At 43.0% G+C, this 15,739-nt stretch overlaps 1 protein-coding gene across 1 annotated transcript in view; it reads left to right on the top strand.

Annotated features, from left to right (window-relative positions):
• CD244 (CD244 molecule) overlaps nt 1–15,739 on the top strand; it is a 35,852-nt gene that overhangs the window by 9,866 nt on the left and 10,247 nt on the right. The window lies entirely within an intron of this gene.

Below are 15,739 nucleotides of genomic sequence, written 5' to 3'. Positions count from 1 at the left end.
ATTAAGACTTATCATATGTATGTATTTCTTTGCAAATGCTGCCAACCACTAAGACCATCTTGCTTAGTTCTTCTATCTCTAATATTCTGCCTAAGGGCTGCACCTTCTGCTTGATTCCCTGTCCCCAGAGGAGCTGTGAAGTTGCAGTTCCCCCTACACAGAATGTTTTTTTCTGTAGCTCTTCGCTTGGCTGGATCCTTCATTTCTACCATTTCTTAGCTCAGATGTCACCTCCTCAGAGAGGTCTTCTCTGGCCATGAATCTACCAGTCACTCTGTTATATCACCTTTTAAAACTACCTTCATGGCACTTATGCTTCTCTGAAAGGATCTTGTCTCATTTTTCACTTATTTATGGTGCGTACCCCAACTGGAGTGTAAGCTTCATGGGAGCAGGGACCTTGTATCTCTTGCTCACCCCTCTAGTCCAATGCCCTTGAGCAGTGGTTCTCATTTGGGGACAATTTTGCCCCCCAGGGGACATTTGGAAATGTCTAAAAACTTTTTTGTTTGTCATGAATGGGGCAGGGGTGCTGGCATCTAGCGGGTAGAGACCAGGGATGATGTTACACATCTTTACAATGCACAGGACAGCTCCCGCTTCCTCTGCAACAGGGAATTAACAGGCTCCAAATGTCAAGTGTTGAGTTTAAGATATCCTCCCTAGAGCAATACCTGACACACAGAGAGTATTCAATAAATAATTGTTGAATATAGGAGTGAATAGTCTTCTCATTGCCTCAAAGGGGCTCACTGATTCTTATAGATGTACCTGGAACCTAGGTTTAGAACATCTTTGTTAATCTGTAAATTTGCCCAACCTATTCTCTAGTCTATTTTACCTGTGAGAATTTCTGATACACTGATTTCTGGTTGTCATTTGAGTAAGTAACAGGAAGAATTTTCTAATATTTCACCAAAAGGTAGTGCAGAAATCTCCTGTTTTTCCACTCTTGCTGTGGTAATGTTTCCACAGTGGCAACATCTTACTTTGCTCTTATCAAAGTACATTTTACTAAGTTTAATGATCAGAACAGCTCTCTGAGAGGTAGTAATTACTCCTTTTTTACATTTTGTATTTTTATCAAGATATAACTTACAGTAATGTACAAAAAGTTTAAGTGAATAGCTTGATGAACTTTTACATATGTATGTACATGTAACCACCACCCATCTCAAGATGTAAAACATTTCTAGCACTCCAATAGTCTTCTTTGTGTCCCCTCCTACTTGATAATCTCTTCAGAGTCAACCAATATTCTAACCTCTTACCATGGATTTGTTTTTTTTAAATTTTGAATTTCGTATAAGTAGAATCATTCACTATATACTTTTTGGTGTCTGGCTCCTTTATTAATAACCAAGTCAAAAAGATCCATCCACATTTTTGCTTGTAGAAGTAGTCTATTCTTTTTTTTAAAAAAATTAATTAATTTATTTTTGGCTGCATTGGATCTTCATTGTTGCGTGCAGGCTTTCTCTAGTTGGGTGAGCGGGGGCTGCTCTTCATTGCGGTGCATGGGCTTCTCATTGTGGTGGCTTCTCTTGTTGCGGAGCACCGACTCTAGGAGCGCGGGCTTCAGTAGTTGTGGCATGTGGGCTCTAGAGCGCAGACTCCATAGTTGTGGCACAGGGGCTTAGTTACTCTGCGGCATGTGGGATCTTCCCAGACCACGGATCAAACCCATGTCCCCTGCATTGGCAGGCGGATTCTTAACCACTGCGCCATCAGGGAAGTCCCAGTTTATTCTTTTTCATTGCTATGTAACAGTCCATTATATGAATCTAACATGATTTATTTATTCATCTAATGATGACTGATATTTGGGTTGTTTCCCATTTTGAATTATTATGAATAAAGCCAATATGAACGTTCTTGTATATATTTTCTTGAGTATGTACAAATTCTCCTGGGTTATAGGTCATATGTAACTTTCTTGAGTATGTACAAATTCTCCTGGGTTATAGGGCATATGTAACTTTAGTTTTAAAAGATATTGTCAGTTTTCCAAAGTGGCTGTACCAATTTACACTCCCATTAGCAATGAATCAGAGTCTCAGTTGTGCCTCATCCCTGTCAACACTTGGAATTTTCAGTCTTTTAAATGTTAGCCATTTTGGTGGGGATATAGTAGGGTCTCATTGTTTTCTGATATCCAACAATGTTGGGAACCTTTTTGCTGCTTGTTGGTTAACTGGGTATCATTTATTTGCCAAGTGCCTGTCCTAGTCTTCTGCCTTTTTTTTTTTTTTTTTTTGGGGTTGTCAGTTTATTTCTTACTGATTTTTAGGAATTCTTTATAGACAGGTATACCTCATTTTATTGAGCCTCACTTTATTGCACTTTGCAGATACTGAGTTTTTTACAAATTGAAGGTTTGTGGCAACCCTGTGTCACACAAGTCTATTAGCTCCACTTTTCCAACAGCATTTGCTCACTTTGTGTCTCTTTGTCACATTTTGGTAATTCTCTCAATATTTCAAACTTTTTCATTATTATTATATTTGTTATGATGATCTGTGATCAGTGATCTTTGATGTCACTATTGCAATTGTTTTGGGGTGCCACAAACTGCACTCATATAAGATGGTGAATTTAATCAATTGTTAAGATGACAACAAAGGATTCAGAATATTACATAAACTTAGTTGATGAAGCAGCAGCAGGGCTTGAAAGGATTGACTCCAATTTTGAAAGAAGTTCTACTGTGGTCAAAATGCTGTCAAACATCATTGCCTGTTACAGAGAAATCATTTGTTAAAGGAAGAGTCAATCCATGTGGCAGAGGAGGCTCAAGTAAAGGGCGGAGCCTGACTTTCCTTCTCCAACCCACTACTCACCATCTGGGCAGAGACTACTTCAATGTGCATGGTGTGAGGGTGTGCTCTAACTTCATTGATTTACATGTAGTTGTCCAACTTTCCCAGCACCACTTGCTGAAGAGACTGTCTTTTTCCCATTTTATATTCTTGCTTCCTTTGTTGATGATTGACTGTAGGTGTGTGGGTTTATTTCTCGGCTCTCTATTCTGTTCAATTGATCCGTATGTCTGTTTTTGTGCCAATATCACACTATTTTGACTATTGTAGCTTTGTAGTATTATCTGAAGTGTGGGAGGGTTATGCTTCCTGCTTTGTTTTTTTTCCTTTGTATTGCTTTGGCAATTCTGGGTCTTTTATGATTCCATACAAAATTTAGGATTATTTGTTCTAGTCCTGTGAAAAATATCATAGGTATTTTGATACAGATTGCATTAAATCTGTAGGTTGTTTTGAGTAGTATTGCCATTTTAACAATATTAATTCCTCCAATCCAAGAGTATGGGGTATCTTTCCATTTCTTTGAATCATCTTTAATTTCCTTTATTAATGTATTATAGTTCTCAGCATATAAGTCTTTCACCTCCTTGGTCAGGTTTAATCCTAAGTATTTTATTTTTCTTTTGGTGTGATTTTAAAAGGTATGGTTTTGTTACATTCCTTTTTTGATATTTCATTATTAATGTAAAGAAATGTAACTGATTTCTGTATATTAATCCTGTATCCTGCTACCTTGCTGAATTCATCTATCAGTTCTAGTTGTTTTTGTATGGAGTCTTTAGGGCTTTCTCTATATAGTATTATGTCATCTGCATATAATGACAATTTTACCTTGTCCCTTCCAATTTGGATAACTTTTATTTCTTTTTCTTGCCTGATTGCTGTGTCTAGGATTTCCAATGCTATGTTGAATAGAAGTGGTGAGAGTGGGCATCCTTGCCCTGTTCCAGATTTTAACAGGAAGGATTTTAGCTTTCCACCATTGAGTATTATATTGGTTGTGGGTTTGTCATAAATGGCTTTAATTATGTTGAGATATGTTCCCTCTATACCCACTTTCGTAAGAGCTTTTTTAAAAATCATGAATGGATGCTGAATTTTGTCAAATGCTTTTCCTGTGTCTGTTGAGATAATCATGTGGTTTGTCTTTCTTTTATGAATGTGGTGTATCACATTGATTGATTTATGTATGTTGAACCATCCTTGTGACCCTGGAATGAAATCAGCTTGACCATGGGGTATGATCCCTTTTATGTAATGTTGGACTCAGTTTGTCAATATTTTGTTAAGGATTTTTGCATCTATGTTCATTAAAGATATTCGCCTGTAATTTTCTTTTTTTGTGGTGTCTTTGTCTGATTTCAGTGTCAGGATGATGATGGCTTCATAGAAGCCATGAATTTGGGAGTATTCCCTCCTTTTAAATTTTTTTTGAATAGTTTGAGAAGGATAGGTATAAGTTCTTCTTGGTATATTTGGTAGAATTCCTCAGTGAAGCTGTTCAGTACTGGATTTTTGTTTGCAGAGAGTTTTGTTTTGTTTCATTTTTAAATTACAGATTCTATTTCACTTCTAGTGATCAGTCTATTTAAATGATCTGTTTCTTCTTGACTCAGTTTTGGCAGGCTGTATGTTTCTACAAACTTGTTCATTTCTTCCAGGTTGTCCAGTTTGTTTGCATATAACTATTAGTATTCTCATAATCTTTTTGTATTTTTGTGGTATCTGTGGTTAAAATTTCCCTCTTTCTTTTCTTATTTTGTTTATTTGGGTCCTCTCTCTTTTCTTCTTGGTGACCTTGGCTAGAGGTTTGTTGATTTTGTTTACCTTTCCAAAAAATTAGCTCTTGGACTTATTGATCTTTTCTATTGTTTTTTTTTGATCTCTATTTTATTTATTTCCTCTCTGATTTTCATTATTTTCTTCCTTATATTGACTTTGGGTTTTGTTTGTTCTTCTATAATTCTTTTAGGTGGTAGTTTAGGTTGTTTGTTTAAGATTTTTCTTGTTTTTTGATGCAGGCCTGTATTGCTATGAACTTCTCTCTTAGAACTGCTTCTGTTGCATCTCATAGATTTTGTAAGGTTGTGCTTTCATTTTTGTTTGTCTACAGGTATTTTCTGATTTCTTCTTTGATTTCGCTTTTGATCCGGTGGTTTTTTTTTTTTTTTTTTTTCCGATACGCGGGCCTCTCACTGTTGTGGCCTCTCCCGTTGCGGAGCATAGGCTCCGGACGCGCAGGCTCAGCGGCCATGGCTCACGGGCCTAGCCGCTCTGTGGCATGTGGGATCTTCCCGGACCGGGGCACGAACCCATGTTCCCTGCATCGGCAGGCAGACTCTCAACCACTGCGCCACCAGGGAAGCCCGATCCAGTGGTTTTTTTAAGAGCATGTTGTTTAGTCTTCATATGTTTGTTCTTTTCCCGTTTTTCTTTCTGTGGTTGATTTCTAGTTTCATATTGTTGTGGTCAGAAAAGGTCTCAGTTGAGTTTATTTTTCAGTTATTTTATATTTTATTCCTACAATTTTCATTTGGTTCCCAAAAAATTCATTTTTTCAGGTAACTATTGCTGCATAATGAAGCACCTCCAAACTTAGTAGTTTAAAACAACAACCACTTATTTAGTCAATGATTCTGCTAGTTGGCAATTCGGGCGGGGCTTAGCTGGGTCATTATTTTCATTTCAGCTTGCACCATTTTTGCATATAGGGTCAGCTGCCAGATTGACTGGGGACGGCTGATCTAAGAAGGCCTCAGCTTGCTGCATGTGATTTCTCATCCTCCAGGAGGCTATCTGAGTCTTGTTTATATGTCAGCTAGACAACATGCCAAGAGAACATGTAGAGGCACATTCCAAGAGGCATGTGCAAGGCCTCTTCAGATCTAGGCTTAGAACTGGCACAACATCATTTTTACTGCATTCTGTTCAGAAAGCCAGCCCAGTTACAAGAGATGGGAAAGTGAACTCTATCTCTTGATGATGGAAGGAGCTGCAAAGTCACATTTCAGGGAGCATAGCCATTTTGCTTTCTATCACACTAGTTCTCTGCTGTAATTCTCAAACATATTTTATTTCCTTGAACATGTTAAACAAAATTACTTTAAAGTTTATGGCTGATAACACTATTATCTAGATGTCCCTTGGATTTATTTCTATTTTTTCTTTTGGTTTTTGGACATGTTTCCTCTTCTTATGCCTGTTTATTTTTTTATTTCATTTTGGACACTGTTGTATGAAAAATTTTAGAAATAGTTTAATGCGCTGGTTTTTGTTATTTTCCTCCAGAAATAATTTATATTTGCCTCTAGTCAGATTAGAAATACTAGAGATATTAGATAATGTTAATCCAATTCAGGGTTGAAATTATTCAAAACTGGGCTTCAATCTCTGTGAGAGCTGGCCTATTTCTTTTCTTTTCTTTTTTATTAACTTTTTGGCTGCGTTGGGTCTTTGTTGTAGTACATGGGCTTTCTCTAATTAAGGAGAGCTGGGGGCTACACTTCATTGGGGTGCATAGGCTTCTCATTGCGGTGGCTGCTCTCATTGTAGAGCATGGGCTCTAGGTGTGCAGGCTTCAGTAGTTGTGGCACACAGGCTCACTAGTTGTGGCTTGCGGGCTCTAGAGTGCAGGCTCAGTAGTTATGGCACATAGGCTTAGTTGCTCCATGACATGTGGGATCTTCATGGACCAGGGATCGAACCGGTGTCCCCTGCATTGGCAGGCAGATTCTTCTTTTATTTTTAAATTAATTAATTCATTAATTTTTGGCTGTGTTGGGTCTTTGTTGCTGTGCGCGGGCTTTCTCTAGTTGCGGTGAGCGGGGGCTACTCTTCGTTGCGGTGTGCGGGCTTCTCATTGCGATGGCTTCTCTTGTTGTGGAGCATGGACTCTAGGGTGAGCAGGCTTTAGTAGTTGTGGCACACAGACTCAGTAGTTGTGGTACGTGGGCTCTAGAGCGCAGGCTCAGTAGTTGTGGTGCACAGGCTTAGTTGCTCTGCAGCATGTGGGATCTTCCAGGACGAGGGCTTGAACCTGTGTCCCCTGCATTGGCAGGCAGATTCTTAATCACTGTGCCACCAGGGAAGTCCTTGGCCTATTTCTTCTTCACCCTTACTCTTAGTGTGTAGACCTTTATGGTACAAACCCCAAATCTGCTGGATTTTAGGTATACCCACTTCCTCTCAAGAGGTTCCTGAACTCCATGTTCTCTTAGTTCCTTGAGCTTATTGTAAGCTCTGCTTAGCTTCTCAGCATTTCAGATGCTTTTTATGGACTCAGAAGATGCCTCCAAGGGGCAGCAGTCAAAAATTCTGGTTTCACCTCTCTGAGTTTCCTTCTTCCAGATCTTGGCCCTATAACTTTATACTGCTTTATTAGCTCTCTGATGCCATTAACAACATACTTTTTTACTTTGCCCATTTTTTCTAGTTATTCTCAGTGGGAGCATTGGTTAGCATGTCTTAATCTGGTCTTCCATAATCCGAATTAGAATTCTTTAGATGATTATGTATCTCAACCTTAAATGTATGCTGTGGCATGAAAGCATGTTCTATTTCCAGATCACAAATTCTCTGGAGTCAGGAACCATATCTTACACATGAAGAGGCCCTGCCTTTTCAGGGCCCTCATTACAGTGGGGACTCAGTAAAGACTGCATAATTGGTGATGACAGTTCATGTCCTTTTTGTAGGTTTAGTAATTATTTTTCTGTTCACCTTTGTTCTCAACATCTTTAGGCAGTGCTAGGACCTCAAGAGACGAAGTCACAGAGATGTATATCACAGTCTCTGCTTTTGGCTTGGTAATAAGCAGAGCCAGTCCAAATCATGGGACTATGAGTAGGAACCTCATGTGTTTTACTCTTAGGAGTGTCAAATCAGAGGAACATATTATATTAACCAGATTGTAATTACGAGTCCTTTAATTATTTACTTAGTCTCTTGAGAAAATGCTGACCTGAAGGTATGGTTAGGAGTGAGTGCATTTATAATGCACGTGGGCATCTAAAGATCTCTCTCCATCGCTCTCTTCTCAATGTCCTCCATTTTAACAGATCTGTTTGTATAACTATCTCCTTCTTCTATTCTCTCCTCCAAATTCTCCCTGACCCTTTTCAACCTGCCCAGACAGACCTTTTTATTTCCAGCATCCACTGGGCCATGCCGCATACCTTCCTTGCCAAAAATGGCTACAAGGATTTCTACTTGTTTTCACTGATTGCACTGGAGTACTCTAGGGTAGGCAATGACAAGCAGCTCTACGTCACATTCTCACGGTCATTAGCCCCCATAATGGTCCTTAGAGAGGGATGTGCTAGGATATGCCTTGGTAATATAGTTTTATTTTTCTCTATTTGTTTTCTACGGAGCAATCCTGTGGATACTTTCTAGTAACTAAAAAATTGGCAAACACTAATGAATAAAGACCACAATCTTATGTGCAAAGTGCTACAAGAAAGGATTATGAATCTAGTTCTATAAGGACGGAGGATGGAGGAGGGAGCCATTAGTTCAACTTGGAGGGTTAGTCTTATTAGGTCTGGCCATTAAGAATTTCCAGCAGTCACTGATGGCCACTGTTGGTTGCCTCAGCACTGCAGGGAAGGAGTGACATCATATATGATATTTATAACATTGTGGTTAAGAATTCGTCCTCTAAAGCCAAGTTGACTGGATTTTAAGCTCATCTTTCTCACTGTGTAACTTGGGCCAATTACTTTTAAATTCTTTCTAACTCAGTTTCCTAACCTGTAAAATGGGGATAAGACTCTTTTAGGGTCATTGTGTTAGACCCAAACGGTCTACGAAGGATTCCAACTCGCCCAAGAACCGCCAAGAGTCGAGAGCCGCTGTAACACGCAAGAGGTTTATTAGGAGCCGATGCACCGGGGTTCCCTGAACCTCACGCAGGAGGCCGATGGGGAACCCCTAAAAGCGGAATCACATACTTTTTATAGGTTTATTTACTCATAGGGCGGGTATATTCTCACAATGATTGGGTAAATGTGGTGACTTTTAAATTCATTGGCTTAGGAACTTTTGTCCCACCTTCTGGCCGTTATAGTTGTCTGTTCATTGTGGCGGTTAGGGCGTATACCTGTTACGGGCAACTGGAAAATTACCCGCTGTCTGGCAAGTCCCCGTCAACTGAAAAACTCCAAGAATTGGTTTCGATAGGGAGAAGGAGTGGCGCACGATAGGGAGAAGAATTGGTTTCGATAGGGAGAAGGAGTGGCGCACGATAGGGAGAAGAATTGGTTTACGGGAACAAGTGAGGGGGTGGAAAGTCCCTAAAGGCCCCACATTCCCCCCCTTTTTTTTTTTGTAACTAATTTCAATCATGGAATTTCAGTTTCTTTTTGCGAGTTTTGGTATTGTTGCCTTAGCATTAAAACTTGTACCGTACTAATGCGTTCCCTAATAAAGGCTATCAGGCGATTCAGAATGCATGGTCCAAAAGTTAAAAGCAACAATAAAATAATGAGGGGCCCTAACAAGGTGGAAACTAAAGTAGTAAGCCAGGGAGATTTATCAAACCACGATTGAAACCATCCTTTTTGATTTTCCCTTTCCTGTTGTCTTTTGTCCAGGCGCTCCCTAAGTTTGTCCATAGTTTTGGTAATAGCCCCAGAATGATCAATATAAAAACAGCATTCTTCTTTTAGTGCAGCACATAGTCCGCCCTCCTTAAGGAACAGCAGATCTAATCCCCTCCTGTTTTGCATTACTACTTCTGAAAGCGAGGTGAGAGATTCTTTTAACTGAGTTATGGAACTTTATAAATGAGTCTGGGGACCAGCTGAACTAACACACAAAAATCGGTTGAAGCTTTAAGGACCTCTAAAGAAATGCAGGGGGTCAATCCTGTGTTACATGCCCACCATCCATCCGGAGGAGGGAGGAGATACCCTGAGCCCTGTGGGAGGCTTAAATTGGCACAAAGATGTCGGTGGGACGAGGGGGGCGTTCCTACACATGTACCGTTTCCTAATACTGAGGCCAGGGTCAATTTACTATTTTTTTCTTGTTTCCATCGACATTGATCTGGAGTGTTAACATTATTATAATTAGAATTATATCCTATAGCATCATAATAAGGGGGAGGAGCAGCATAGTAAAGCCAACAGGATTTGGTAGCCTCCGGGTTTGTGGCATTTAAAACCTCAAAAGCCGCCTGGACCAATGAGAGCATTCGGTCCCAGGGGGGTCTTGGGCTTGATTGTCATTCTTTTTGGCTCAGAAGTTTGGTTTTTTATCTCTGGTAACGCTGTGGGAGGGGCCAAAGGTAGCGAAGAGTGCCCTATCTCAGGGTTGGGGCTTATAGGAACTGGAGTAGGGGTTTCAATTTTTAGTTTGATGGTCATTAGTAATCCATCATTATATCTTTTTTTATAAAACCTGATTCCCCATGAATGGCCATTTATCCAGTTTTTTATCTTTTTTTCCTGGTTCACTAAAAGAGATCTTAAGGGGATGGCACCATTTAGTACATTCAGGCCTATAAGTTAAGGGGTTGGTTGGGTGTGTACAATTGGCTGTCACCTTAATAAAGTCCCAACCAGAGGTGGGCTTCCAATAGGTGTCTCCTGTGGTTTTATATCCCCAGCTTTTGTAATAAAAGTTTTCAGTTCCTCCACATTTATAATTAAGGGACCTGTGGCGATGGAACCCAGGGCATATGTAGAAAGCAGGAGCTCTGAGCCCAGTCCTCCGAATCCCGTTTTTGCAACCCTTTCCGGAGGAATCAGCTCTAGTTGATAAAAATTTTGGAACATTATGTTGATCATAATAGTCTTCTAAATCCCAACCGGGAGCCCCTATGGCCAGTTTACAAACATCAGGAAAAAGGTTTGGCCACCAGGTCCATGAGGGAGCGATATTGCTAACAGACCATATTACATCTCCAGTCTGGGAAATTACCTGCCAGGTTAAACGCTGGGGCAGGTGAGGACTAAAATTACTCACAGTCAGTAGGGGTAACAAAGTTAAAGTTATAAGTCTGATGATCGCAGAAGCTTGAGCTTGAGCGGGTTGCTGGTCTTTTGGGCTCGCCATTCCGATGTTGCAGATGCTGGTGCGGCCTTCACGTGTGAAGCGTGGATCCACGCAGCGATGCCGTCTACCTTTATAGCCGTGGGGGTGGTGAGCAGGACGATGTATGGTCCTTTCCACCGAGGCTCTAGAGTCTGGGTTCGGTGCCGACGGACGTACACGGAATCTCCGACTTGGAAGGGATGAGCCTCTGCTGGTGTTCCTGGTCGGTAAGCCTCTGCCAGCTGGGACCACACCTCCTTTTGGACCAACTGGAGTCCCAACAGCCTAGCATATAAGTCAGTGTTATTCTGGCAGTCAGGACTTAATATTTTCCTTAGCGTAAAAAGAGGAGGTGGAGCCCCGTATAGTATTTCAAATGGAGTAAGATAATAGCGGGAGGGGGTATTTCTAGCCCGGAACAGGGCTAAGGGAAGGAGCACCGTCCAATCTGTACCGCCAGTCTCTATGGACAATTTAGTTAGGGTCTCTTTTAGAGTTCTATTCATTCTCTCTACCTGTCCTGAACTCTGGGGTCTATAGGCACAATGTAATTTCCAATCAGTCCCCAGGTATTTGGCCACACCCTGACTTACCTGGGCGACGAAGGCGGGACCATTATCTGATCCCATTACCTTTGGTGCCCCGAACCGGGGGAAAATTTCTTTTAAGATCTTTTTGGCCACCACAGTAGCTGTCTCCTTCTTCGTCGGGAAAGCTTCTACCCATCCTGAGAAGGTATCTATAAAAACTAGAAGATACCTGTTACCGTACCTTCCAGGGCGTATTTCAGTGAAGTCGACCTCCCAATAGGCTCCTGGGCGGTCTCCTCTGAGCCTTTTTCCGACCTCAAGTTTTTCTTTATGGGAGTTTACCTGTTGGCATGGAATGCACTCTCGTGCAATCTGCTCAGCTAATTTAGTTAGTCCAGGGGTATCATAACCTGTCTTGTGTAGTAGGGACACCATCTTTTTGCTTCCCAAGTGTGTCCATCTGTGAATCTGTTGTAGCATGGATTTTGCTTGTTGAGGAGATAATGTTCCTTTAGTTATGGCTGGGGTACTTGTTCCCCTATCATTTGGTTTCCCAGGACTCTCATCTGATAGTTCTAGTATGATTTCCCATAGAGCCACTTCTCGTGCCACCCTATCTGCCATGTTGTTGCCTCTTGTCACCGGGGTATTGTCCTTCTGGTGTCCGGGGCAATGAATGATGCTGACTTTAGTGGGGAGCATGAGGGCAGCTAGCCGTGCCACTATTTCTTCTTTGTTTTTAATTTCTTTGCCCGCCGAGGTGAGCAACCCTCTTTGTTGGTAAATGGCCCCATGGACCTGGGCGGTAGCAAATGCGTATCTACTGTCCGTATAGATGTTTACCTTTTTGTTTTCTGCTAGTTCCAATGCTCTAGTCATGGCGATTAGTTCAGCCCGTTGGGCCGATGTCCCTTGCGGTAATGTGGCTGCCCAGATGACCTCTTTCCCATCTACCACGGCTGCTCCCGCCCGACGCTTACCTTTCTCTAGGAAACTGCTTCCGTCAGTAAACCAGGTAACGTCGGCGTTGGGGAGGGGCTGATCCATCAAGTCTGGTCTGCTACCGTGTGCTGCAGCCAGTACTTCCTGACAATCATGGATGACGGTAGTGCTTTCCAGGTCAGGGTCGGGTAGCAAGGTGGCCGGGTTGAGTCCTGTGGCTGAGGTAAACTTAATACGATCTGAGTTTAACAGCAGGGCTTGGTAATGAGTCATCCTGGCATTTGTTAGCCATCTGTCGGGTGGCTGGCGAATTACACTTTCTAATGCATGGGGGGCTGTTATCGTTAGGTTCTGCCCCAAAGTCAGTTTGTCAGCATCTTTGACCAAAGCGGCCACCGCGGCGATTATTTTTAAACAGGCTGGCCATCCTGCTGCCACAGGATCCAATTTCTTTGATAGGTACGCAACCGGGCGATTCCAGGGGCCCAGTTTCTGAGTTAGTACTCCCTTTGCAATACCTTTATTCTCGGCCACATACAGATGAAAAGGCTTAGTGATCCTTCCCCCGTTCCTTTTTTAGGGCATTCTCTTGCCCAATGACCTTTTTCTTTACAGTAGGCACATTGGTCCTTGTCTAATGGCCGCCTTCTATCCGTTGTTCCCCCTTCCTGTCTATTTCTGTCTCTACTGTTTCCTCCTCTGACTACAGTGGCCAGTATCTAACTCAAATGTCTTTCTTGCCTCTTATCTCATCTTACTTCACGAGCCTCTTGTTCCTTCTGCTTTCTTTCTTCTCTTTCTTCTTCTGTCTCCCTCTTATTATATACCTTATCTGCCTCTTTTACTAAGTCCTGAAGGGAGAAACCTTGTAGGCCATCCAGCCTTTGTAACTTCTTTTTAATATCAGGGGCCGCCTGGTCAATAAAGGCCATTGCTATGGTGGCCTTATGTTCCTCAGAGGTTGGATCATAAGGAGTGAATCGTCTAAAAGCCTCCATTAAGCGTTCTAGGAACATGGTTGGCGATTCCTGGGGCCCCTGAGTTACCTCTCTTACCTTAGCCAAATTCGTGGGGCGCCTGGCCGCTCCATGGAGACCCGCCACCAGAGCCTGGCGATACATTTTTAGGTGCTCCTTACCTTCCGGGGTATTAAAGTCCCAATTCGGCCTGACGAGTGGAAAACCGGCATCAATCTCATTAGGCAACTGGGTAGGTTGTCCATTGGCGCCTAACACATTTTTTAGCCTCCAGGAGAACCTGTTGCCTCTCCTCAGTTGTGAGGAGAGTCTGGAGGAGCTGTTGACAATCATCCCAGGTGGGTTGGTGGGAGAAGACAAGAGACTCTATTAGAGCAGTAAGAGCCTGTGGGTTTTCAGAGAAAGTAGGGTTATGCATCTTCCAATTATAAAGATCTGCAGAGGAAAAGGGCCAGTATTGAAGGGGCCTATTCCCGTGGTTATCGGGGGGGCCATATTCTCTAAGGGGTAAAGCAGTAGAATCCGGGGAAACAGCCCTCCGGCTTCTGGTGCCCGCCGAGGGACCCCCCCTTTCCGCCATAACAGGTGGCCCTACTGGTGCGGAGGGTTGTGAAGCTGGGGGTCCTAGGGGCGACATGGGATTTAGGGCCGGAGGATAAGGAGGTGGGGAATCTAGAAGAAGCAAATCAGACTGCAGGTCAGGATATATCGCCTTTGGCGGGTCCGGGGCAGCAGATGACTTTTCCGTGTCTGGGGTTTTCTTCAGGGCCAATATCTCCGATTGTGCTGGAGCGCATGCAGACGTGCCTGTTGAGGAAACAAAGGGCCGGACCCACGGAGGAGGGGAGAGAACTAGATCTTCCCAGACCAGGATATATGGTATCTGGTCTGGGTGTCCGTGGGGTCCTGTGTTAAAGACCCTAGACTTGACTAGCCCAACCTTATCTAACAAAAAAAGATCCTTCGGGTGGCCACCCTGTCTGAAATGTAGGCCACTCAGAGGTACACAGCGTTTGCCATTTTCCTTTCCTTACTTCTACCGAAAGGTTGTGGGCCCTAGCCCTAACTTCAGTCCAGTGGCTTAGGGTAAGAGAAAGAGGAGTCGTCATAGTTCGTCCCATTGTCGTCCGTCAAAAGAAAGATAATAGTGCAGAAAAACAATAAAATTTCAAAAGACACACATTGATATTGCCGCCGCGAACTTAAACCCGAAACCAACTCAAATTCAGATGGCAGCTTATATAACCTGCCAGAACCAGCCGCCGCGAACTTAAACCCGAAACCAACTCAAATTCAGATGGCAGCTTATATAACCTGCCAGAACCAGCCGCCGCGAACTTAAACCCGAAACCAACTCAAATTCAGATGGCAGCTTATATAACCTGCCAGAACCAGATGAAGGGGAGACAAAATTTGTTTCTCCTTCCAGATGGACCACCAGGGCGTCCCCCGGGGCCCGTGGACACCAGCTTTCGGCACGTCTGCCTAGCCAGGAGTCCAATACAGATTCCACAGCAAGCCGGTTCGCACGGCTTTTTCCTAATGGCGGCTAGCAACAAACAAACGACAAACAAACAGACAATTGGGCTCGAGCCTACCTGATACCTCCGACTCCCGATGTTCTTGTGACCCGGGGGCGAGTGGGGATCCCGGACGAGCCCCCAAATGTTAGACCCAAACGGTCTACGAAGGATTCCAACTCGCCCAAGAACCGCCAAGAGTCGAGAGCCGCTGTAACACGCAAGAGGTTTATTAGGAGCCGATGCACCGGGGTTCCCTGAACCTCACGCAGGAGGCCGATGGGGAACCCCTAAAAGCGGAATCACATACTTTTTATAGGTTTATTTACTCATAGGGCGGGTATATTCTCACAATGATTGGGTAAATGTGGTGACTTTTAAATTCATTGGCTTAGGAACTTTTGTCCCACCTTCTGGCCGTTATAGTTGTCTGTTCATTGTGGCGGTTAGGGCGTATACCTGTTACGGGCAACTGGAAAATTACCCGCTGTCTGGCAAGTCCCCGTCAACTGAAAAACTCCAAGAATTGGTTTCGATAGGGAGAAGGAGTGGCGCACGATAGGGAGAAGAATTGGTTTCGATAGGGAGAAGGAGTGGCGCACGATAGGGAGAAGAATTGGTTTACGGGAACAAGTGAGGGGGTGGAAAGTCCCTAAAGGCCCCACAATTGTAAAGTGAAATAGTAAAAATACGTAAAGTGTTTAAAATCTATCTGTCCCATAATAAGAACTCAGGAGATTTTAGCTAGTATTACTGGCTTGTGGGCCCTTCAGGCACAGAGCGTGGAGGGAGGGGAGGCAGATAAGGGAGATACACTTTCAGGTTCTCTTAGACTTTGGGCTCCTCATAGGCATTTCCATCCTCTTGGTTTAAGGGAGGTCACATCCAACAACCCACAATGCTCAGGCTTGAAA

The sequence above is a fragment of the Phocoena phocoena genome, chromosome 1 (assembly GCF_963924675.1).
Source record: "Phocoena phocoena chromosome 1, mPhoPho1.1, whole genome shotgun sequence".
NCBI lineage: Eukaryota > Metazoa > Chordata > Mammalia > Artiodactyla > Phocoenidae > Phocoena > Phocoena phocoena.
This window is presented reverse-complemented; position numbering and strand designations above follow the sequence as displayed.